Raw genomic sequence first — 23,884 nt, forward strand, 5'->3', positions numbered from 1 at the left:
TATGGCCAGTGGTGGGAGCCCGTTGGAGGTGGCGAAAATGTCGGAGGATTATTTGTTGTATGTGACGGCTGGTGGGGTGGAATGTGAGGACAAGGGCGACTCTGCCCTTGTTATGAGTGGGGGGGTGGAGAGTGAGAGCAGAGTTATGGGATATAGAAGAGCCCTGGTGAGAGCCTCATCTATAGTAGAAGTCAAGTCAAGTTTATTCATCACATACACATACGAGATGTGCAGTGAAATGAAAAGTGGCAATGCTTGAGGATTGTGCAAAAAAACTACAAAACAGAATGGAACAGAATCACATATTCACATATTATGTATTTGTGGGAGGGAAAAAAAGAAAAAAAAGAAAAAACAGCAATTTGAAAAAGATATCACACAACAGTAAATTAATACAGTAAAGTGAGTCCCTGGTGAGATAAGAGTTTACAGTCCTAATGGCCTCTGGGAAGAAACTCCATCTCATCCTCAAGAGGGGGTGAAAGCTGTAAAAGAGATGTGGGGGCAGGACAAAGCCTGACAAGTGATATGTTCAATTCGCTGCCATATTTTCCACGTTGCAAAAGTAACTACATTTCAAAAGTATTTTATTAGCTGTAAAGCATTGTACGTGCTCCTGATGATGTACTAGTCATTATTTCCATCCTTGCTGATTTATATGAGTTGCAGTACCGGAATCATCTCCAGGGTTGACAATGACATATACATTTTAACATAATGTATAACTTTTAAAATTGAACTGGATACATTTTAAAAGAGAAAATTCCACAAAGTGGAGAAAAAAAATTAAGGAGACTAATTAGATTGTTTCTTCAAAGGACTAACATAGATATGAAGTGAAAAGTTTAGTTTAGTTTAGAGATACAGCGTGGTAACAGTCCCTTCAGCCCACCGTGTCCGCAACGACCAGTGATCTCCGCATATTAACACTATCCTACACACATTAGGGATAATTTTACATTTACACCAAGCCAATTAACGCACAAATCTGTACGTCTTTGGAGTGTGGGGGGAAACCGAGGATCTTGGTCATGGGGAGAAAGTACAAACTCCGTACTGACAGCACGCATCAGGATCGAACCCGGGCCTCCGTAAGGCGGCAACTCTACCGCTGCGCCACCGTGCCGCTTCAGATTTCCTATGTTGTCAAATTTTTATGATGATATGTAATGGTTCGTAATTCTAACATGGTGGGGTCCAGCAAACAAATTTGTGCTGAGCTTCTTTTCGAAGACAAGGCAAAAATGAAGAAAGAGCAGAACAAAAAGCCATCAGATATAAAAGATTAGATCTGAAGGTGAAATCTGCCATTAAATCCAGTTCCTCTAAAAATACATCAGATGCAGTTACACATAACGACAAAAAGAGCCTTGACCACAGTCCATGACTTCTCATAACCTCTTGTCCTGTTACTGCCATTGCAGCAACATAACGGAAATATATTTTGTAGTCTTGGGCCAAGTGACAAGAACATTGAGGACAATGCTATACTGTTTTAGCTGCATGACTTCCTTTCTCTGATAAAATGCAGTGCTATTTTCTGATGGTATGCACTGATGCTGTGTACTTCGAAAATGTGCAAAACTCAATTTTCAAATTTCTCAAATTTTTAATATTATAAAAAGATCACTCAAGCTTAAAAATAAAAAAAAAAGTAATTAAATGAGGAGGTCAGGTTCTTAAATAGCTTATGCTTATAGGACGAAGATAGACACAAAAAAGCTGGAGTAACTCAGTGGGTCAGACAGCATCTCTGGAGAAAAGGATTTGGAGACGTATCAGGTCGAGACTCTTCTTCAGTCTGAAGAAGGGTCTTGCCCCGAAACATCACCTATTCCTTTCCTCCAGAGATGTTGTCTGACCCGTTGAGTTACTCCAAGCTTTTTGTGCCTATCTTCAGTTTAAACCAGCATCTGCAGTTCCTTCCTGCACATTAAGCTCATAGGACGATGATTTACCAGAAACATCAACAGCAAGGAATGATATGCACTGATAATATGTACAGCAGAAATAAATCATCGTAATTTACTGCTTCAATGCTGGGATTTTATGCAGGAATTATTTATGTTGCTTGTTAAGGTTATCTGAAAAAGCTCTGGCAGGAAAGTGGGAACTTATTTTTGAATAGAGCTGTATTTTACATTCACAACCAGAAGAGGTATTTGGCTGCAGAGCAAGGCTCTCAAAATACAGGGACATATTGAGGGCAATTTCCTTACAGACGCTTCCTTGTCACCTCTTTTTGACAGAAATATTCTATGGCTTTATTCACTTTTGAACTTCTGAACACGAACCATGTCCCTCTTTATAGCATTTTATTGGCCACTTAATTTTGAAGGGCAGCCTTCTGAGATGGTGGGTGCCAATTCTGGTCAGTTTATTGAGGGTTTTACAACACTGCCGTGTGACTATAGGTGAAGTGTGCCTTTTAAATAATGCACAATATGAGCCTTTAGCATTCTTAGGGTCATTTCTTTGTGTGTGACTGAATGCTACCAGCAGTGATTCAGACTAGTAAGGATGAAAGTACAAGTTCAAGTTCAAGTGAGTTTATTGTCATGTGTCCCTGATAGGACAATTAAATTCTTGCTTTGCTTCAGCACAACAGAACATAGTAGGCATTGACTACAACACATGAATAAATAAACTGATAAAGTACAAATAACAGATAATGGGTTATTAATGTTCAGAGTTTTGTCCGAGCCAGGTTTAATAGCCTGATGGCTGTAGGGAAGTAGCTATTCCTGAACCTGGTCATTGCAGTCTTCAGGCTCCTGTACCTTCTACCTGAAGGTAGCAGGGAGATGAGTGTTTGGCCAGGATGGTGTGGGTATTTGATGATACTGCCAGCCTTTTTGAGGCAGCGACTGCGATAAATCCCCTCGATGGAAGGAAGGTCAGAGCCGATGTTGGACTGGGCAGTGTTTATTACTTTTTGTAGTCTCTTCTTCACTAGGGCGCTCAAGTTGCCAAACCAAGCCACGATGCAACCGGTCAGCATACTCTCTACTGTGCACCTGTAGAAGTTAGAGAGAGTCCTCCTTGACAAACCGACTCTCCGTAATCTTCTCAGGAAGTAGAGGCGCTGATGTGCTTTTCTTGATCATTGCATCAGATAAGGATAAGAGTATAATCTTGGTGGCATCTTATTTGGGTGACATTCTACATTTGAAGTTCTAGCCCGAGGCTTGTCGTTTTAACAATACAGGCAAAATGGGAGAAAACTAGATGGGCGTTGATAAATGATTGCAGTTTGTATAACTTTAAAAATATTTGTAATTGATGTTTGTAGTTTAGGATTGAGCCAACCAAATAATAACATCAACATGTGTAGGAAGGAACTGCAGATAGTGGTTTACACTGAAAATAGACACAAAATGCTGGAATAACTCAGCGGGACAGGCAGCATCTCTGGAGAGAAGGAATGAGCGATGTTTCGGGTCAAATCCCCTCTTCTAACTGAGCGTCAGGGGAGAGGGAATCCAGTGAAATGGGAGGGTCAGGTGTGAAAACAACAGGTCAAAGCAGGTGATGATGATAAGAAAATGTAGAATGGGGAAGTTGACATCACGGCATACAATCAGTAATATTTAATCAGGAAGACAGTAGAACTAGTCGGAGAACTCGGATGGGGGAGGGATGGAGAGTGGGAAAGCAAAGATGACGAAGTTAGAGAAATCAATATTCATACAGCTGGGTTGTAAACTGCCCAAACAAAATATGACCTACTGTTCCTCCAATTTAATCCAACATCAACATGTTGTCAACTGCTTCATCAACAAAGCATTCATGATACCTTTTTAAACTGAAAAGAATTCTCCTTTGCAGTTCACAATCTAAAAATTGATGAATCTGTATTTTTAAAACATGACAAAGATGTGATAAGTTGGCAAGTTGTTCCAAAGATGCTTAAATTAGTAAAAGTAATGGTTCAGATATTAACTTTTCAAAACTGTCCTATAAACTATTTGAATTGTTAAGATTTGCATGGATAAAAAAGACTTCTTAACTTGTAGAAGAAAAACAAACTTTCTTGCAAGTTTTTAAACCTTCAGTTCAGAAATTCCTTTTTTCTAAACAGCAGCACTTGTAAATGAAAATTCATTATATATGCAGGAAATATGTGAAGGTCGTGGTAAAGTGGGATGAAACACAAGTTTCAGAAATTGTTCGAAACCTTTTCAGGCTCCCAGTTTGAATCCACCTCATGAAAAGTTCACATGATCTAAAATAGTGCAATGCAATCTGAGAATTCTGATCCCCAGTTGACGAGTGGAATAAAACTGCCTATTACCGAACAACTTTAGTCGGCTGAAGGCTGTGCTGGGAGTAGAGAATTAATTTTTGATGTAACTGCTGTGATGGGTGCCGTTTTGACTACTGGCATAAAATAAATGCTTGGAGTAACACGATGGTATCCTGGAGTGTTCTTGGCTTGTTTGTTACCTGACATGGAAGAAAGGTTTACTGCTCAGAAGAAGAAGTTTATTCGTTCAGTCTGAAGTAAAGTCACCTTCACTAATTCAATAATGTAAAACCAGACTGCTTGCCCAGAGAAGGTTGTGAGAAGTAGAAAAATATTCTTACATTCTGTACTTGGTAGTCCATTAAATAAACAATAAACAAACTGCCGGAGGAACTCAGCGAGTCAGGGCAGCATCTGTGCAAGGAATGGATGGATAATGTTTCGGGTCAGGATCATTTTTCAGACTGATGGAGTTGGGGGGAAAAGCTGAAAAGAGAGGTGAGGCCAGGACCAAACCTGGTGAGTGATAGGTGGATATGGGTGAGGAGGGGGTGACTGGCAGATGGGTGGAGAAAGTGGCAAAGGCTAGAGGTAAAAAAGGGACAAAAAGGATGTTGTCGTGAGACCAGACAGGTTGAGCAAATAAGATTTTTTATTTTTAATAAAAATGAACAACGAAAGCCCGTGAAGTTCGCGAGTCTGTCTGCACTAACAATAATAAGCTGCTGTCGCTTGGAGGAGCGCTGACTAATTGACGGACACACCCCAAAAGCCCGTGAAAACTGACACCCCACAGTCACATGACCACAACGTCCAATGAGGAGGGTTTTGCCCTCTCCACCCCACCACTAGCTGCCGCTACAGGACCTCCCCCCCAGAACCCGAGGAGAGGAAACGAGCGGACGTCCGAATGATCAGCCCAGACTGAGTGGAGACAGGAGGATCAGGCACAACCGGCACCACGGGCAGAGCAGAAGGGACTGGCACAACTGGCGCCCCAGGTAGAACAGGGCAAACAGGCGGAAAAGGGGAAACAGGCACAACAGGTGCAACCGGGGAACAGGGCGCGGCCAGCGGACGACCCCTACGCCAGGGTTGGGCCAGCACCACTGGGCTGTCGATATCCAAATGAGCAGGCTTGAGGGAGGCCACCGACGCAATCTCCTCATGACCCCCGACATCCAATACAAAAGTCGCGACCCCAGGCCGCAACACCCGGATAGGCCCCTCATAAGGCCTCTGGAGCGGAGTACAATGCGAGTCCCTGTGAACAAAGACGGGAAGTGGGGACGGGTGCCAGGACCCCCACTCTCTCACGCAAACGTGCCAGCTCAGACAAGGCAGGATCCGGCGACCCCCGAGCCGCTGGAAGGATTTCCCCAGGCACCCACAGCGGCGCACCATACACCAGCTCCGCGGAAAACATGTCCTAATCTGCCTTAGGAGCCGTGCGGATCCCCAGCAACACCCAAGGTAATTGGTCTACCCAATCCAGGCCAGTGAGCCGCGCCTTCAACGCCGACTTCAAATGCCTGTGGAAGCGTTCGATCAACCTGTTGGCCTGTGGGTGATACGCGGTGGTATGATGCAGCTGCGCACCATACAACTGAGCCATGGCCGACCACAAGGCAGAGGTGAACTGCGCCACCCAGTTGGCCGCGAGAGCCCGGGCACAATTAGCAGCGGAGGTGTCGGACAGCGGAATAGCTTCAGGCCACCGTGTGAAAGGATCCACAACCGTGAGCAGGTGAGTGGCACCATGAGACGACGGCACAAAACAGTAGGAAGGAACCACGAAATCCTGAAGCGGCGCACGAACATGCCGCTGGACATTAGACGTCTGGCAAGGAATGCAGGCCCTGGCCCATGCTGCAACCTGCTTCCGAAGGCCATGCCACACGAACTTGGCCGCCACCAGTGCAGAAGTCGGCCGGATGGAAGGATCAGCCAGTCCATGAATAGAGTCGAAAACTCTCCTCTGCCAAGCAACCGGAACGACAGGTCGCGGCCGGCCGGTGGAAGTATCGCACAGGACCGCCACCTCTGCAGAGCCGAACGGCACATCGGCCAACACCAAACCCGATGCAGCAGTACGATATCCTTGCATCTCGTCACCGTCGCGTTGGGCAGCAGTGAGCACAGCATAATCCAACCCCGGGGCGACGGACAGCACAGCGTGGTCAGCAGGGGGGAGACAAAGCATCGGCCACTAGAATCAGCTTGCCGGCCATGTGTCGAACATCAGTTGTAAACTCAGAAAGGAAAGCCAGGTGCCGCTAATTCCAAGCAGACCGGGGATCAGACGCCTTCGCAAAGGCAAACGTAAGAGGTTTGTGGTCCGTAAAGGCGGTAAATGTCTTGCCCTCCAGAAAATACTGGAAATGTCGACCGCCAAATAAAGAGCCAACAGCTCAATGTCGAAATCACTGTAATTGCGCTCAGGAGGGCGTGGGTGCCGGCTGCAGAAAGCGAGTGGTTGCCAACGACCACCGATGAACTGTTCGAGGATCCCTCCGACAGCAGCATCAGAAGCATCCACGGTAAGGGCGGTAGGGGCCATGGCCCGCTGGTACACCAGCAACGTGCCCGCAGCTAGCGCCTCCTTGGCACCCTCGAAAGCGGTGTCAGTCTCGGTGGTCCACACGAGATCCCGCGGCTTACTGGCCAGGCACGGGAACAAAGGCCGCATGTTCCTAGCCACCGCTGGCATGAAACGATGGTAAAAGTTCACCATTCCCACAAACTCCTGCAGACCCTTGACGGTAAGCGGCCGAGAAAACCGCCAAATCGCCCCCACCTTGCAGGGAAGAGGCGTAGCACCCTGTGGGGTAACGTGGTGTCCCAGGAAGGAGATGGAGCTGAGACCGAACTGGCACTTGGCGACGTGAATGACCAAACCATGATCCCGGAGCTGCTGGAACAGCGTGCGGAGGTGCTCACAGTGTTCGCGATGAGAACGGTTGGCGACCAGAATGTCATCGAGGTTCACGAAAACAAAGTTTAAACCATGAGCAACCATGTCCATCAAACATTGAAAAGCCTGCAAGGCGTTGTTAAGTCTAAAAGGCATCCGCAGCCACTCAAACAGGCCAAACGGAGGAATGATAGCAGTCTTGGGCACATCATCAGGGTATCTGATGGTAGCCACGAACCTGATCGACCTTCGAAAATATGGTAGCACCATCCAGGTGAGCCGTGAAATCCTGGATATGCGGGACCAGGTAGCGATCGGCGGTCTTGACATTATTCAGGCGCCGATAATCCCCACATGGCCGCCACACCCCGGACGATTTAGGAACCATATGAAGTGGGGAAGCCCAAGGGCTGTCGGAACGCTTCATGTCCCCCATGTGCCGGACTCCTCTCGCGCTAAACGTAACTTGTCGGGCGGGAGGCGGCCGCCTGAGCATGTAGTGGAGGGCCAGCGGTGAGTATGTGATGCACCACCCCATGCCTTGGTGCCGCCGAATGGAATCGCAGGGTCAGGATCTCCGGGAACTCCGCCAGGATCGGGACATAAGCCCCGCCCACATCCAACACAGACCCGAGCTGCGGATCGGGAGCAACCATGGGCCGCAAGGCCACAGGCTGGCGGCAGGCCGGAGGAATGACGTGCTGGCCCCAGACGTCCACCATGAGGGAATAAGCCCACAGAAAATCGGCCCCGAGCAACGGGTGGGACAAATCGGCGACTGTGAAGGGCCACGAATAACGCTGAGAATCGAGGACAGACGAAACAGTCCGAGTCCCATATAAGCAAATGGGGCTGCCACTAAGTCAGGGCGGGGCCACTCTTACCAGCACGGGTATCGAGGCCGGTCGAAGGTATGATGCTGATCTCAGTCCCAGAGTCCACGAGGAAGCGAAGCACAGAATGGCGATCCCTGACGTTCTGGCCGACCGCGATGGCCTCTACTGGCGATCGGCCGAGGCATTTCCCGAAAACGAGCAAAAGGCGCGACATTAGTGGGCCTCCGCACCCCAGCGTTGGTGGTAATAACACCACTGGCGCTTACTGCAACCACGGCGGTGGATGGCGAGCCAGCAAAGTCATCCCGAGGAGGAACAGTCCGGTGAGGCCGCTGTGACGATGGCACGGACACCCGGCTGATGGAACCACCATACTGTAGCGGGACGCATCCGCAACGATCTGGCGGAGATCAAACTGGGCCTCGATGTGTGTTAAGTACGACCGCGTTCTGTTGGGTGGGCGAGTCATCGAAGTTCTCGTTGACATACATGGCGAGAAAAAAATTCCAAAAACCTTTGGATCGTTGGGGTCACCAAATGTGGTGAGACCAGACAGGTTGAGCGAAAAGGTTTTTTATTTTAAATAAAAATGAACAACGAAAACCCGTGAAGTTCGCGAGTCTGTCTGCACTAACAATAATAAGCTGCTGTCGCTGGGAGGAGTGCTGACTAACTAACGGACACACCCCAAAAGCCCGCGAAAACCGACACCCCGCAGTCACATGACCGCACTGACCAATGGGGAGGGTTCTGTCCTCTCCTCCCCACCACTAGGTGCCGCTACAATGTCAGATAAAGAGAGAAGAGGCGATGTGAATTGTAAAGCTGGAAGTTGGAATGGGAGTGGTGAAAAAGAGGAATGATAAAGGGAAATGTACGACTTGGGGATTGGAGATGCGTGTACAGAGGGGAAAGGAGCAGGGTGAATAGTGTGGTGGAAGAAATGTGTGTGAACTAGAAATGGGGATGGGGGCCGAGGAAAGAGTGAGGGAGCGGTGTTAGAGTGGGGAAGCTGAAAAGGAGCTGAACATTACCTGGTGGTACACAAAAATGTTGGAGAAACTCAGCGGGTGCAGCAGCATCTATGGGGCGAAGGAAATAGGCAAAGTTTCGGGCCAAAACCCTTCTTCAGGCTTTCGGCCCGAAACGTTGCCTATTTCCTTCGCTCCATAGATGCTGCTGCACCCGCTGAGTATTTCTCCAGCATTTTTGTGTACCTTCGATTTCCAGCATCTGCAGTTCCTTCTTGAACATTACCTGATCAGGTTACCAACACCACATGTAAGCAGAATGATTAATCACCCCACAGGAATTTCAGTCTCCTGCCAGTAACCCTCCAGATTTTCCCAGGGCCTTTGGAGAGTTATCTTGGGAGACTCAAGTTCCTAAGTTGTTATTTTCCTCAGATATTGAGGTGATTTCAAGGTATCTTGGATTCGAGAGTCCTGGGATTATTTCCCTGGACCAATTTGTAAATAAAATTCAATTGACCATGTTGCAAGTATCCATGCATTGTGGAACTTTATTATTACACCAGGATGTGAAATAAGACAGGAATGCCTTGGATTAATCACGTCTGGAGATGCCACAATCATCAGTTGATTGAAGTCTTGATGGAGATTTAATTAATTATAGGAGAGATCTGGAATCTGCCTAAGTTTGAATTGGAGACTCAGTTAATTTACAAAAGATACTCGACTCCGGGCCATAGAGCATAGAACAAGACAGCGCAGGAACAGGTCCTTCGGCCCAAAATGTCACACATGATGCCAAATTAAACTAATCTCCTCTGCCTGCGAGTGATCCAAATCCCTCCACCCCCTGCATATGCATATGCCTATCCAAAAGCCACTTAAATATCTGCCTCCACCACCACCCCTGGCAGCGGGTTCCAGGTACCTACCCCACTCTCTAAATAAAACTAGGCCCATAAATCCCCTTTAAAGTTTGCCCCCTTCACAAAGCTATACCTTCTACTTCTCAATATTTCTACCCTGGACAAAGGTTTTATCTGTCTGCCCACTCAACTGCCTTCCTCCAGCCCCAACCCCCATCCCTGCCGCAGGCCCAACACTCCAGAGCTTCAAACGGCGATCCAGGTAAGGCATCGCCCGCTCCGCGGTGAATCCAATATGTATTTTAAAACCAACTGTTTAATGACAACATACAGTAGGATCTAAAAGTGTCACACTGTCACTGTCGGTAGTCATGGTCCTCTAGTCGTGGGGTTGGGGGATGGGGAGGGGGGGGGGGGGCCTCACAAGTGAAATAGCTTAGGGCCTCTCTTCATCTAAATCCAGCCCTGTGGAGTGGTGTACAATATGCTCTGAACAGAGACTTCTTCACTACATCTGTACACGCACTAAACTTGCGTGTGCTTGTGCATACATCATACGGCGTTGCCTATAAATATCCTCATCATCTGTCATTTGTTCTGTACTAAAATATCCAAGATATTTGACCTTTTCACAGACACAAAGATCATTTTCAGACAATTTAAAATCAGGACATTTTAGACATTTATCCTCTTTGGTTCTGCAGATCATAACAGCACTCTTACCAGTATTATATTTAATATCATGTTCCACATCATACATAGAAGTTGTTGCATTTTAATGCGGAAAGATCAGCTAATTTTCCAACTGGCTGACAAGCTAATAACACTGCTGGATAGCTGTTATGACCATAGGAATTGGTCACCTCAAACCTGAGGGGTTTGGAGTTTAAATTATTGTGAAACACAGGTGAAACTATTAGTTTGCCATTCTCACCTCTGCACTGAACATGTGAAATAGATTTAGTTACTATGACAAAGGATGAATTACTCCCTGTTTCCCGAACAACACAAGATATACTGAGTGAATGCAAGGATCAACCACTTTTGGATAGAGGACTGATAGCAGAGCTCATTTTTAGTCAAGTCAAGTTTATTCGTCACATACACATACGAGATGTGCAGTGAAATGAAAAGTGACAATGCTTGCGGATTGTGCAAAAACAAAACTACAAAACAGAATGGACCAGAATCACATATTCACATATTACATATTTGTGGGAGGAAAAAAAGAAAAAAACAGCAATTTTAAAAAGACACCACACACCATTAAATTGGTTCAGTAAAGTTAGTCCCTGGTGAGATAGGAGTTTACAGTCCTAATGGCCTCTGGGAAGAAACTCCTTCTCATCCTCTCCGTTTTCACAGCATGGCAACGGAGGCGTTTGCCTGACCGTAGCAGCTGGAACAGTCTGTTGCTGGGGTGGAAGGGGTCTCCCATGATCTTGTTGGCTCTGGAGTTGTACCTTCTGACGTATACTTCCTGCAGGGGGGGCGAGTGAAGTTCCCATAGTGCGTTCGGCCGAACGCACTACTCTCTGCAGAGCCTTCTTGTCCTGGGCAGAGCAGTTCCCAAACCAAATTGTGATGTTTCCGGACAAGTTGCTTTCCACAGCTGCTGAGTAGAAGCACTGGAGGATCCTCAGAGACACTCTGAATTTCCTCAATTGCCTGAGGTGGTAAAGGCGCTGCCTTGCCTTACTCACCAGTGCTGCAGCATGTGATGTCCATGTCAGATCCTCTGAGATGTGGACTCCCAGGTATTTAAAGCAGCTCACCCTATCCACAGTATCCCCATTTATCTTCAATGGTGTGTACGTCCTCGGATGATGTGCCCTCCTAAAGTCCACGATTAGCTCCTTAGTTTTTTTGATAGTCAAGAGGAGGCTGTTGTCCTGACACCAGAGCGCTAGATCAGCCACCTCCTCCCGGTAGGCCTTCTCATCGTTATCGGAGATCAGGTCCACCACCACAGTGTCATCAGCAAACTTGATTATAGATTTGGAGCTGAACCTAGCCACACAGTCATGTATGTACATGGAGTACAGTAGGGGCTGAGGACGCAACCCTGGGGGGATCCTGTGCTCAGGGTGAGGGACTTCGATGTATTTCCTCCCATTTTGACTACCTGGGGGCCTGGCGGTGAGAAAGTCCAGGGCCCAGGCACACACGGGGGTGTTGAGCCCCAATTCCAGCAGCTTTTCAGCAAGTCTGGTGGGGATTATCGTGTTGAAGGCTGAACTGAAGTCGATGAACAGCATCCTCACATAGCCCCCCTTTTGGCTGTCAAGATGAGAGAGAGCGGTGTGCAGAACCTGGGAGACCGCATCGTCCGTGGATCTGTTCGGACAGTATGCGAATTGTAGCGGGTCCATGTTGCGAGGGATGAAGGCGCAGATGTGTTTCTTGACCAGCTTCTCAAAGCATTTCATGACTACCGAGGTGAGGGCCACCGGACGGTAGTCATTCAGACAAGCTGGGGAGACATTTTTAGGTACAGGTACAATGATGGATCTTTTGAAGCAGGCAGGGACCACGGACTTGGCCAGGGAGAGGTTGAATATTGTAGTGAGCACCGGAGCTAGCTGCGTAACACAAGACTTAAGTACTCGCCCCGAGATGCCATCTGGGCCTACAGCTTTCCGCATGTTCACCCGTGCACAGCTCCAGTGCTTGTGAGGAGTATTCAGGGCCTGCTGTTAACAGGGTGTTTATACTCGGACAGATGTTGGGATTGGTGAAGTTATTAATTCAAGAAGTACACTATCTTAAATCAGGCATCTCAGAGATTAAACGTACAAACTATTTCCAACTCCAGTTTCGCCTCTTTTATTCCAGGAAAGGGTTTAAGTTTAGTCACACTTTGCTTGATCTAATTACCAACACCAGCTGGATGCAAAATGGTCAATTGTTTCTCAGGAATTTGAGTCTCCTGCCAACACACCTGGTAACCCTCCAGTGTTGCCCAGGGCAAATGGACTCAAATTACTCTGGAGAGTTACCAGGTATCTTGGGAGGCTGAGGTTCCTGAGGTGTAATTTTCTTCTGATATTGCGGTATAATTGGGACTGGTGCCCTGGGGTTTTTGCCTGGCCATGGAGAAAAGATAACTCAATTTTGTCATGCAGCATGTATCCATGCACTGTGGTACTCGATGTTTTTGATTGCGGTTGGACATTATAGACTGTTTCTAACTTAAAAGGCTTTTTACAGTCACGTCAAATATGTATGCATGATTCTGCGGGATAAGGTAGAAGAGACCCAGGAAGTGCTCTGCAGCACACAATATGAAATCATTTCTGGACTTCTGTCTATGTTTGAAGAATTTGTGCTTATCCATCACTTATCAACAACCCCCTTTCCTCTCACCCCCCCCCCCCCCCCTCCCCCTGCATCTGTGTCTAATGCTGCAAATATTTATTGATCTTGCTCTCCTTAAACTGGAGGGAACGTAAAATTCTCCTGCTCATTTCTAATGCACCAAGACCTGTTCATATATAATGTCTGTACCTGTTGATCTATACTAGGTCCCATTTATGTAATATTTTGGACAGCATCTTTAAAAAAAAAAAATTCAAACCCCTTCATGGTTGAGTCCACCCTCTTTTCAAATTCTAGCATGCTGAACATTAGAGGACTCAGTCGTTATACAATTGATGGCATAGCCTTCAGCTACCAAGGCCTAATCCTCTTGAATTGCCTTTTAAAACCTCTGTTTTATGGTGGCTCTTCAAACTTATCTATTTGACTGAGACTTTGGTCATCAGTTCTAATATTGTCTAGTGCATTATATATGGTAGTGGCAAACTGGTAGAGCTGCTGCCTCACAGTTTTAGAGACCCAGGTTCTATCCTAACCTCATGTGCTGTCCGTGTGAAATTGCCATGTTCTCTTTGTAACCTCATGGGTTTTCTTTGGGGGCTGCAGTTTCCTAAAACTTGCAGGTTGGTAGGTTAATTGGCCATGGAAAATTGCTCCTCATTTTGTGGTGAGCCGAGGAATCTGGGGGGAGTTGATGGAAATGTGAGGAGAATAGATCACAAAGAAAAGTTAATGGGGAAATTAGATTGGTCGAAGAGCTGGATTATACTCAATAAGCCAAAGGTACTTTCTTCTGTTATAAGGAAATATGAAAATAGCAATGTGTTCAGTAATATTCATGTGAAGCACTTATAATATTTTGTTTCGTGAAGGTGTCATTAAATGGAAATGATTGTCCTTGTAGCAGCTGCCAATGCTCGAAGCATCTTGGGGGTCAGAAAAGTGCAGTTTCCCATGGTTATATTTTTAGACGGGTGGACCTTGCTAATTAAATCAGATTTTAAATACTTATTGATTTGCTGTTGTGGGCCATGTTCTCTGAGTGGAAGTTTTGGCAAGGAAAAGGAAGTTTTTAGAAGATAAATAAAGTGACAAAGACTCCAGATGACATGGAGTGAGCAAACATATTTAGAGCCCTTGCAATTGAAGTAGTGAAATGCTGTGTTTATTTTTAAATGATGCACTCTGATCCTATTTTATCTATTCACATTAAGTTGTAATGGAAAAATAAGCATTATAGATGCAGGAATACTCAGGGAGGTTTGTTTAAATCAGCAGGACATCTGTGTTAAACCTAACTCCCACTCTTGCAATGAAGTATGGAGTGTGAACAAAGGCATACGCTTAACTTTGTTTGCCTCGGAAGTTACAAACCTTTTCCAAATTTTATTGTTTAAAACCCAGTGGAGTAATTTAATGATAAGTTTAACTGCATAAAGTATAATACTGCTGGATTCAGTTGTTGAACAGCCTACATATTAATGGATTAGAGCTGATAGAATGGGCGGCACAGTCGCGCAGCTAGTAAAGCTGCTGTCTCACAGCGCCGGAGACCCAGGTTCGATCCTGACTTCGTATGCTGTCTGTGTAAATGTGATCATGGCTGATCATCCCCAATCAGTACCCCGTTCCTGCCTTCTCCCCATATCCCCTGACTCCGCTATTTTTAAGAGCCCTATCTAGTTCTCTCTTGAAAGCATCCAGAGAACCTGCCTCCACCGCCCTCTGAGGCAGAGAATTCCACAGACTCACAACTTTCTGTGAGAAAAAGTGTTTCCTCGTCTCCGGTCTAAATGGCTTACTTCTTATTCTTAAATTGTGGCCCCTGGTTCTGGACTCCCCCAACATCGGGAACATGTTTCCTGCCTCCAGCTTGTCCAACCCCTTAACAATCTTATTTGCTTCAATGAGATACCCTCTCATCCTTCTAAACTCCAGAGTGTACAAGCCCAGCTGCTCTCAGCATATGACAGTCCCGCCATCCCGGGAATTAACCTTGTAAACCTACACTACACTCCCGCAATCGCAAGAATGTCCTTCCTCAAATTAGGGGACCAAAACTGCACACAATACTCCAGGTGTGGTCTCACTAGGGCTCTGTACAACTGTAGAAGGACCTCTTTGCTCCTATATTTGATTCCTCCTGTTATAAAGGCCAACATGCCATTCGCTTTCTTCACTGCCTGCCGTACCTGCATGCTTACTTTCATAGACTGATGTAGAAGGACCACCAGATCCCATTGTACTTCCCCTTTTCCCAACTTGACGCCATTTAGATAGTAATCTGCCTTCCTGTTTTTGCTACCAAAGTGGATAACCTCACATTTATCGGCATTAAACTTCATCTGCCATGCATCTGCCCACTCCCCCAATCTGTCCAAGTCACCCTGCATTCTCATAGCATCCTCCTCACAGTTCACACTGCCACCCAGCTTTGTGTCATCTGCAAATTTGCTAATGTTACTTTGAACTTTGAATCCCTTCATCCAAATCATTGATGTATATTGTAAATAGCTGCGGTCCCAGCATCGAGCCGTGCGGTACCCCACTAGTCACTGCCTGCCATTCTGAAAGGAACCTGTTAATCCCTACTCTTTGCTTCCTGTCTGCCAACCACTTCTCTATCCATGTCAGCACTCTACCCCCAATACCATGTGCCCTAATTTTGCCCACTAATCTCCTATGTGGGACCTTATCAAATGCTTTCTGAAAGTCCAGGTACACTACATCCACTGGCTCTCCCTTGTCCATTTTCCTAGTTACATCTTCAAAAAATTCCAGAAGATTAGTCAAGCATGATTTCCCCTTCGTAAATCCATGCTGACTCGGACCGATCCTGTTACTGCTATCCAAATGTTCGGCTATTTCATCTTCATAATTGTCCCCAGCATCTTACCCACCACCGATGTCAGGCTAATTGGTCTATAATTCCCTGTTTTCTCTCTCCCGCCTTTCTTAAAAGGTGGGATAACATTAGCTACCCTCCAATCCACAGGAACTGATCCTGAGTCTATAGAACATTGGAAAATTATCACCAATGCATCCACGATTTCTAGAGCCACTTCCTTAAGTACCCTGGGATGCAGACCATCAGGCCCTGGGGATTTATCAGCCTTCAGTCCCATCAGTCTATCCAACACCATTTCCTGCCTAATGTGGATTTCCTTCAGTTCCTCCATCACCCCAGATCCTCTGGCCACTACTATATCAGGAAGATTGTTTGTGTCCTCTTTAGTGAAGACAGATCCAAAGTACCTGTTCAACTCATCTGCCATTTCCTTGTTCCCCATAATAAATTCACCTTTTTCTGTCTTCAAGGGTCCAACTTTGGTCTTAACTAATTTTTTCCTCTTCACATACCTAAAGAAGCTTTTACTATCCTGCTTTATATTCTTGGCTAGCTTACCTTCGTACCTCATCTTTTCTCCCCGTATTGTCTTTTTGGTTATCTTCTGGTGTTCTTTAAACATTACCCAATCCTCTTGCTTCCCGCTCATCTTTGCTACATTGTACTTCTTCGCTTTAATTTTTATACTGTCCCTGACGCCCCTTGTCAGCCATGGTCGGCCCTTTCTCCCCTTGGAATCTTTCTTCCTCCTAGGAATGAACTGATCCTGCACCTTCTGTATTATTCCTAGAAGTACCTGCCATTTTTGTTCCACTGTCATCCCTACTCGCGAATCTTTCCAGTCAACTTTGGCCAACTCCTCCCTCATGGCCCCATAGTCCCCTTTATTCAACTGCAACACTGACACCTCCGATCTACCCTTCTCCCTCTCCAATTGTAGATTAATCCTGACCATGTTTTGGTCACTTCCTCCTAATGGCTCATTAACCTCATTAAATTGGACCTAATGTGTAGAGAAAAGTGGGATAACATGGTTACACTGTTTGAACTTTGCTGGAATGGGGTGTCAGCAATATGCCGCTCATTTAGGTGCTGTTTTAGACCTGACTCCTCCTCCCTCAATTCAAAGGGCCAGCGAGACCAGGCCTCTGCATCCAGCTCAGGTAAGTGGGAATCTCAGGTAGCAGTGGGACAGGGACTCGGGTCCAATATGATCCGGGCCATTCAGCAGCCACCACATCTAATACTGACTGTGAAAGCATCTACATCTAACCAACTTAATTTACCCATGTCACCAATACCTTATAACACTTTGTTCAAAGCACTTTTAATTTAAATAACCTTCTGTTAAAAAACATAACCACCTTCTTCTCACAGCATGTCATGATGTGATTGTAGGAAGAGTAGTTTTTGTGCTATGTTGACTTCTCGCCACTTTGTAATTAAAATATCAGCAAGTCACAATAATTTGTCAACTGCAGTAAACAAGACCTCTTTTTCCACCCATTTATTGATATGGAAAATCCAGCTACGCTGCTCTGACTAAATGTGGTGACTTTTATGGTGTGGCTTTCACTTTGAGAGTGACATTTTAACATCAGAAATCGAGTAAACACTAAAATCATGCACAAAATTTCCAGTTGCATCACTGGGTTTCAGTCTTATAGAAAATAGAACAGTACAGCACAGGCACAAGCCCTTCGACCCACAATATTTGTGCCAAACACAATACCAGTTTAAATTAATCTCCTTTGTTTGCACGTGATCCATATCCCTCTATTCCCTGCATATCTTTGTGCCTATCTTAAAGCTTCTTAAAGGCCACTAAAGTATCTGCCTCTACCACCAACCTTGGCAGCACCCACCATTCTCAGTGTAAATCCCGTGCCCTGCACATTTCCTTTAAAATTTGTCCATCTCTCTGCAAAGCTATGCTCCCTACTCTTTGACATTTCCACTCTAGCAGGTTCTGCCTGTCTACTCTATCTATGTCTCCCACAATTTTATATAATTCTATTAAGTCTCCCCTCAGCCTCCGATGCTCCAGAGAAACCAATCCAAGTTTGTCCAACCCCTCTAATCCAGGTGGCTTTCTGGCAAGCCTCTTCTGCACCTTCTCAAAAGCCTCCACATTATTCCTGTATTGGGATAACCCAAACTGCACACAATACTCCAAATGCGACCTAACAAAGTCCTATGAAGCTGTAGCTGGAATAAACTCTTCCAAGGACTGTCTCATTCGGTACTCCAGGCTTACTCACCTGTCAAACATTATGTCACAATCTGGGAGCGTAGATTTTAGTGGCCAGTGAAAGCTTACAATGCTTACAATGGAACTGCTCTGGGATATTCATGACTGTTGTGTACAAGAGAAGAATATAATGGGAAGGATAGCTGACTTTGTGTCAGCAGAAAATGTATTAAAACCAGAAAATGTTAGACTCAGCAGGTTAGGGAACATCTGTGGAGAGATAACTGAGATCACTGGGCCGGCACCGTGGCACAGCGGTAAAGTTGCTGTCTTACAGGTCAAGAGACCCGGGTTCGATCCTGACTTCGGTGCTGTCTGTACGGAGTTTGTACATTTTCCCTGTGACTACATGGGTTTTCTCCGGGTGCTCCAGTTTCCTCCCACACTCCAATAACGTACAGGTTTGTTGGTTAATTGGCTTTGGTACAAATTGTAAATCGGCCCAAGAGTGTAGGATAGTGCTTCTTTTTTTCGTGTCCTTATGCTATATAGTGGCTCGCCACTGCTGTACACATCGTTGTGCTATTGGAGTGTTAAGTGCAAGGTCTGCATGAGTACATGGATTATCCAGCAATGGGCATCGCAGTAGGTGTTGCATTGTCTGGGTCTGTGTGCCACAGTCACAGGTTGTTGTACTCTTGATGTAGTCCCATTTGTGCATTGTCACCCTTGACCGGCCGACCCCGGTTTGCAGTCGGTTGAGACATCTCCAGTTCAGCCTGGTGGTAAGCGTCTGCTGCTGGTATGCCTATCTTGGTGGAAATAGGGACAGTGGCTAGTCTGTTCTTCCACATCTGGAAGCGAGCTTCAGTTGGTGTTGTTTCCAATGGCGGTGACACCGGTTAGGAAGCTCTTACAGGATTTTAACCGCTTTGAAGGGGGCACATGGTTGTGCTATGGGAGTCTATCGTCTGTCAGTTGTTTCAGACGCTCTGTCCTACTTGCAGCAACTCTCCTGATGTCTGGGGGAGCGATGCCAGCCAGTAGGTAGATGTTGTTTATGTCCGTAGATCAGTGGCAACCGGTAATGCTATGGCAGCTGGCATTCATGGATGAGTCGATCTTCTTTGCATGTGAAGATCTCTCCCAAGCAGGGCAGGCGTATTCTGCAGCAGAGAGGCAGAATGCTAAGGCTGTAGTACATACTGTGGTTGGGTTAGCACCCCATTTGGTGGTGGTGAGCTTGTTCAATATGTTGTCGCGGGTGCCCACCTTTGCTTTAATTTTTTCCACATGTGCCTTGAATGTTAAGCAGTGGTCGAGTATGACTCCAAGGTGGACTGGGTTTGGGCAATGTGTTAGTGGGAGTCCAGGCCATGTGACGTGTAGTTGATGGCTAGCCTCTTGGTTCCTCAGGTGGAATGCACAGACCTGTGTTGTCGATGGGTTGGCACGCAGCTGGTTTTCCTCATAATATGAAGATAAACCGGTGAGTGCCTCTGTTAGCGTTGTCTCAACATCTTGGAACTGTGTACCCTGTGCTGTTATACAGAGATCGTCAGCATAGATGAAAAGCTTGGTTACCAAGTCAGTTAGCTGGTCATTGGTGTAGATGTTGTACAGGATCGGTGCCAGGACACTTCCTTGAGGGAGGCCGTTCTTCTGTCGTCGCCATCTGCTACGTTTCCCTCCTTTCTCAACAAAGAACCTTCGATTTTGGAGCATCGTTTGTATTCGCTCGGTTAGATGCAGATCTTTTGTCATCTCAAGGATCTTGTAGAGGAGTCGTTTGTGGTTGATAGTGTCGTATGCTGCTGACAAATCGACAAACACTGCTCCCGTGATTTGCCCTTGTTCGAAGTCATCTTCGATATGTTGCATTAGGGTGAGGAGCTGGCTTGTTGTGGACTTGCCTGGGCGGAATCCTGCCTGTTCTGATATTAGATGTTCATCTACATATGGAGCAAGGCGGTTGAGGATGAGTCTCTCAAATAGTTTGTAGGTGCGGCAGAGTAGAGAAATGGGTCTATAACTTTGTCTCTGATGGGTCCTTCCCTGGCTTCAGTAGTGCGATTTCTCAAGTCTGGCACCAAAGCTTTGGGATTGTCAGATTGGTGGAGCATGAGTTGTAGAAATTTAGAAGCCACTCTCGTGTCTGTGGTCCAAAGTGCTTGATTTGCTCAGTGGATATGTCATCGATCCCTACTGCTTTCCCATCTTTAAGAGTTGCGATGCCGGCCTCTAGCTCTTCTGTTGTGAGTGGTTTTATGAAGACTGGGTATCCTGTGTATTTAGTGCGATCTAGTTTTTGCTTCCTGGTGGACGGTGGCTTTGCCATTCAGTAGTAGCTGATGTGCAATTTGGTTGGCTGCGATGTTGCAGTGTTGTTCTGCCTACTTGGGGTCACTACTGAGTTTACGGATGAGGGACCATGCCTTTTTGCTGCTATTTGTCATGTCAGTCGACCCCAACAGGTTCTGCCATGATTTGCTATGTTCGGCGGCGATGGCTGACATCAGCTGTTCTCCTGTGACAGTAGTCTCATCGGCAAATGGATCAGCTTGGAATTGCTTCTTGTATTGCTCATACAGTGCTGCACTCTCTGGTGTGAGGCCAGGGATGTAGTTTGTGCGGCAATCACGTGGGATGTTCTTTCTAGACGTATCTTTGACCAGTTCCAAGATGGCGGCGCTGGCTTAACAGCTGCGGCCCACCTGCAGTCCGTCTGTTTTTTTTCTTTCGTTTTGTTCCTTGTCATGTTTTAGTTAATTTTGTTTTATTAAGTTGTGTATGTGTGTGGGTGGGGTGGGAGAAACATGCTTTGGTCTCTTCCTTCGGGGGATGCGACTTTTTCTTCGGTCGTATTCCCCGTCTCCGTCTGCGCCGAGGCCTAATGGCGGAGCTGGCGGCATCGGAGCTGTAGCAGCAACAGCAGCAGCAGCGGAGACCTGACTCGGCCCCGAAGATGTAGCGGCGGCAGCAGCAGCAGCGGAGACCCGGCTCGGCACCAAAGCTGTAGCGGCAGCAGCAGCAGCAGCGGAGACCTGACTCGGCCCCGAAGCTGTAGCGGCGGCAGCAGCAGCAGCGGAGACCCGGCTCGGCCCTGGAGCTGTAGCGGCGGCAGCAGCAGCAGCGGAGACCCGGCTCGGCCCTGGAGCTGTAGCGGCGGCAGCAGCAGCAGCGGAGACCCGGCTCGGCCCTGGAGCTGTAGCGGCGGCAGCAGCAGCAGCGGAGACCCGGCTCGGCACCGAACCTGTAGCGGCGGCAGCAGCAGCAGCGGAGACCTGACTCGGCCCCGAAGATGTAGCGGCGGCAGCAGCAGCAGCGGAGACCCGGCTCGGCACCAAAGCTGTAGCGGCGGCAGCAGCAGCAGCGGAGACCTGACTCGGCCCCGAAGCTGTAGCGGCGGCAGCAGCAGCAGCGGAGACCCGGCTCGGCCCTGGAGCTGTAGCGGCGGCAGCAGCAGCAGCGGAGACCCGGCTCGGCCCTGGAGCTGTGGCGGCGGCAGCAGCAGCAGCGGAGACCCGGCTCGGCCCTGGAGCTGTAGCGGCGGCAGCAGCAGCAGCGGAGACCCGGCTCGGCACCGAACCTGTAGCGGCGGCAGCAGCAGCAGCGGAGACCCGGCTCGGCACCGAAGCTGTAGCGGCGGCAGCAGCAGCAGCGGAGACCCGGCTCGGCCCCGAAGCTGTAGCGGCGGCAGCAGCAGCAGCGGAGACCCGGCTCGGCACCGAAGCTGTAGCGGCGGCAGCAGCAGCAGCGGAGACCCGGCTCGGCACCGAAGCTGTAGCGGCGGCAGCAGCAGCAGCGGAGACCCGGCTCGGCCCTGGAGCTGTGGCGGCGGCAGCAGCAGCAGCGGGGACCCGGCTCGGCACCGAAGCTGTAGCGGCGGCAGCAGCAGCAGCGGAGACCCGGCTCGGCACTGAAGCTGTAGCGGCGGCAGCAGCAGCAGCGGAGACCTGACTCGGCCCCGAAGCTGTAGCGGCGGCAGCAGCAGCAGCAGAGACCCGGCTCGGCCCTGGAGCTGTAGCGGCGGCAGCAGCAGCAGCGGAGACCCGGCTCGGCCCTGGAGCTGTGGCGGCGGCAGCAGCAGCAGCGGAGACCCGGCTCGGCCCTGGAGCTGTAGCGGCGGCAGCAGCAGCAGCGGAGACCCGGCTCGGCACCGAACCTGTAGCGGCGGCAGCAGCAGCAGCGGAGACCCGGCTCGGCACCGAAGCTGTAGCGGCGGCAGCAGCAGCAGCGGAGACCCGGCTCGGCACCGAAGCTGTAGCGGCGGCAGCAGCAGCAGCGGAGACCCGGCTCGGCACCGAAGCTGTAGCGGCGGCAGCAGCAGCAGCGGAGACCCGGCTCGGCACCGAAGCTGTAGCGGCGGCAGCAGCAGCAGCGGAGACCCGGCTCGGCCCTGGAGCTGTGGCGGCGGCAGCAGCAGCAGCGGGGACCCGGCTCGGCACCGAAGCTGTAGCGGCGGCAGCAGCAGCAGCGGAGACCCGGCTCGGCACCGAAGCTGTAGCGGCGGCAGCAGCAGCAGCGGCGGAGACCCGACTCGGCCCTGGAGTTGTGGCGGAGGCAGCAACCACCCGCGGAGTTTGAACCGTCGCCTCGGCGCAGAGGGAGAACAAAGAGGGAAGAGACAGAGACTTTAAGATTTTGCCTTCCACCACAGTGAGGAGGTGTTTGGTGAACTCACTGTGGTGGATGTTAAATTTGTGTTGATTGTGTGTTTTTGCCATTTTTTAAGTTATATGCATGACTGCAGGGAAACAAAATTTCGTTCAGACCGAAAGGTCTGAATGACAATAAAACAAATCTAATCTAATCTAATCTTGGACAAAGCTGCTGTAGGCTTCTGCTGATGGCTCTAGTGATGATACTGCTGCATTCAGACCCTCTGTGAAGCGTTTCCAATCAGCCTTTTTGCAATTAAAGCATCGGCGAAATGGGGCTGTGGTGGGAGTGACTGTTGCTCTGACTTGGATACCGATTGGGCGGTGTTGTGTCTTCGGTATTGGATCTAGCACGATCTTGTTACATAGTCTCATGATGTTTTCACTGACAAATGCGAGGTCTGGGTTGTATCCCCGTTTCCATCAGCCACTATTGAATGAGCTAGGCCGTTTTGTGTCATGGAGCAAACTAATTTTGTTAGTTTCCACCCATTCTTCTACGGATATTCCATCTGCGTTGGTCTCGTTGTAGCCCCATTGTGTGCTGTGGCTGTTGAAATCGCCAATTATCACCCGTGGTTTGTTTTGGGGATTGTCTTGTGGGTCTTTAAACTTAAAGGCAGTGTCTGGTGGTTTGTAGACTGATGTGATGATAACATTACTGAGTTCGAGAGTTATAGGATGTTATCCTCTTCAGACTTTGCGGTGGTATTGATGTCTATGCCATCCTTAATAAAGATTGCACGACCATATTTCTCATGGGCGTCTCGATTGCCATGGTCATTGCTGGGATCTGGGGACGGTTGTGCTGGGGAACTGGTGTGTTTCTTGCAGACACAAGACATCACATTGGATATCTTTGCAGATACTTGCGATTAGAGTTTCTTTCGCAGTAGAAAAGCCTTCCATGTTCACAGATATGACGGTCAGTGCCGGTCTTGAAAAAGACCCGTGTTGGTGACACTGACTAATATTGCGATCTTGAACCATGTGAGAGCGCTAATAGCACTAAGGTGGTAGTAGACTTAGCAAG

At 48.0% G+C, this 23,884-nt stretch overlaps 1 long non-coding RNA gene across 1 annotated transcript; it reads right to left on the reverse strand.

Annotated features, from left to right (window-relative positions):
- Window positions 1–2,473: 2,473 nt before the first annotated feature.
- LOC116982040 lies at window positions 2,474–19,607 on the reverse strand. Its single transcript, XR_004414336.1, has 3 exons — window positions 19,574–19,607; window positions 17,193–17,197; window positions 2,474–2,485 (listed from the first exon to the last, which is right to left on the reverse strand). It is a non-coding gene; the product is annotated as an uncharacterized LOC116982040 (long non-coding RNA).
- Between the last annotated feature and the right edge of the window lie 4,277 nt (window positions 19,608–23,884).

Source organism: Amblyraja radiata, chromosome 16 (genome assembly GCF_010909765.2).
Source record: "Amblyraja radiata isolate CabotCenter1 chromosome 16, sAmbRad1.1.pri, whole genome shotgun sequence".
Lineage (NCBI taxonomy): Eukaryota > Metazoa > Chordata > Chondrichthyes > Rajiformes > Rajidae > Amblyraja > Amblyraja radiata.